Source organism: Silene latifolia, chromosome Y (assembly GCF_048544455.1).
Source record: "Silene latifolia isolate original U9 population chromosome Y, ASM4854445v1, whole genome shotgun sequence".
NCBI lineage: Eukaryota > Viridiplantae > Streptophyta > Magnoliopsida > Caryophyllales > Caryophyllaceae > Silene > Silene latifolia.
The window spans coordinates 355,893,392-355,896,040 of NC_133538.1; positions in this window are offsets into that span (position 1 = coordinate 355,893,392).

The following is a 2,649-nucleotide window of genomic DNA, read 5'->3' on the forward strand; positions in this document are numbered from 1 at the left end:
ATCATATACCACGAAGGAAAGGCAAACATGGTTGCCGATGCGTTGAGCCGTAAGAGTGTGCATTCTCTATGCACAGTTATGTCTTTTTTGAGGTTGAGAGATGAGGTGGGTAAGATGGAGATACATGTGATTCAAAAAGGGGACGTTAGGGGAGACTTGATAGTGGAGCCGGATCTTTATGATGATATTCGCTGGAAGCAGGCCCTTGATCATAAGATTCAGGAATGGAGGACTGGAGTAGAAAAAGGGACAATGTCTCGGTTCTCTATTCATTCTGATGGGACTGGAGTGTTCTGTTTGATGGGAGATGATGTGTGCCTAAGGATGATAAGTTAAAAATGGTAATCATGACAGAGGCGCATTGCACACCGTATTCAGTGCATCTGGGTGGTGACAAGCTTTATAGAGATATGAAGAAGACTTTCTGGTGGCCTGGGATGAAAAAGGAGACAGTTGAGTTTATGGCTAGATGTTTGACATGTCAGAGGGTTAAGGGGGAGCAGCGAAAACCACAAGGTAAGATTCAGCCTCTTGAGGTACCTGAGTGGAAATGGGAGTCTATCTCCATGGATTTCATAGTGGGTTTACCGAGGAGCCAGCAAGGTAATAACATGATATGGGTGATTGTTGACCATTTGACTTAGTCAGCTCATTTTATTTCCATGAAATATACATTGAGTAAGGTGCAGTTGGCAAATGGCTACAGGAAGCATGTGGTGAGGTTACATGGGGTGCCAAAAGACATTGTGTTAGATCGGGATGCGAGGTACATTTCTCGGTTTTGGCGGGAGTTACAGGAGTTGATGGGAACTACCTTGAAGATGAGTACTGCGTTTTATCCCGCAACAGATGGACAGACAGAGAGAACTATCAAGAATTTGGAAGATATGTTGAGGGCTTGTGTGATGGAGTTTGGTGGTAGTTGGGAAGATGGGTTGGATTTGATCGAGTTTTCTTACAACAAAAACTACCATACGAGTATCGAGATTGCTCCGTTTGAGGCTTTGTATGGGAGGGGGTGTAGGAGTCCGGTTTGCTGGGATGATAGTGCTGAGGCAGTGGTTTTAGTACCACAGATGGTACAGGAAATGATAGAACAAGTGAAACTGATTCGGCAAAAGATAAAAGTGGCCCAGGATCGACAAAAGAGCTATGCAGACCTACGCCGTCGGGACATTGAGTTTCAGGTTGGGGATAAGGTTCTTTTGAAAGTGTCACCTATGCGTGGGGTTATGCGATTTGCTAAGAAAGGGAAGTTAAGCCAAAAGTTTATTGGACCGTATGAGATTTTGGATCGTGTGGGAGAGGTTGCTTATCGGTTAGCTTTGCCACCAGCTTTGGATCGTGTGCATAATGTGTTCTATGTGTCTCAGTTACAGAAGTATGTGAGTGATCCTTCTCATGTGTTAGAGGTGGAGAACATCGAGTTGGATGAATCCTTGTCTTATCTAGAGGTGCCAAAATAGATTCTTGATCACAGGGTTCGCAAAACTAGGTCTGGGGAAACGGTGTTGCTTAAGGTTTTATGGTCTAATCACGATGTCGAGGAAGCGACTTGGGAGGCGGAAGAGGTTATGAAGGAGCGGTATCCGTCTCTTTTTTGTTAGGTATGTGTGGTTACGGGGACGTAACCATGTTTCTTTTAGGGGGTAGGAGATGATCGCATAAGGTTTTGGTATGGTTTTGTGTCGGTTTCGTATAGTTAGTGGTTGTTTTGAGTCGGTATGGGTTGTGTTTGGGTTTTGTTTTTGAGTTTTCGTTGCGTTGTTGTGTCGTGGTTGAGTTAGAATGTTTGTTTTTGAGTATGTGTTTGAACTTGGGGGACGAAGTTCATTTTTAAGAAGGGAAGACTATAATACTACGGTTTTATGTGCTGTTGGGTACTCTATCGAGTAAGGCTTACTCTGTCGTGTAAGTATGTTTTGGCGTTCTGGATAGTGTTCTGTATGTTGGGTACTCGATCGAGTAGGGGCCACTCGATCAAGTACCTCACTTACTTGATCGAGTGCGTCGGTTCTTACGGGTTTTTGGCCGGGTTTTGATAGCAACGCGAGATTGGTATATAAAGGATTTTTACCAGTTTCTTTTTACTTTTTACTTCATTCTAAATATTTTACACAAGAGAACAAGTTACGTTGAATCCTCTCTCACATTGCTATCAAATCCAAAGGGCTAGAGTCGTCAGATTGCAGAGTTCTTTATACCTTTGAGACCGTCATATTGTGGGTAAGATCCTAGTACAGTTTTTATATCATTTCGTTAACTTTGGTTTAAACCCTAATTAGGTAATTTGGGGGGTTTTGGGAGTATTATTGATATTAGATGGTGATTGTATGATTGTATGTTGATAGGAGGTGATTTCGTAGAGAAGCGTTTCTGATCTGCTGTTGTGTCGACTCTGGTGATTGCATTTCCAGGTAGGGTTTCCTACTCAGTTATTGTTTACATGAATATGAGATAGTTTATAGGTTGTTGATTGTTGGTTAATGGCATTTGTCTATATCGTAAGTGAATTGGTTTTGTTGATGTTCTGGTTGGTTGTTGTTTGTCTGTGGTTCGCGAGGTGAGCTCTCGGCTGAGTGGAGTCACTTGCGGGAGTGGCTTCACGCCCTTGATTCGCCCCTTGTGGAACCCGCCACAAGAGGGGAT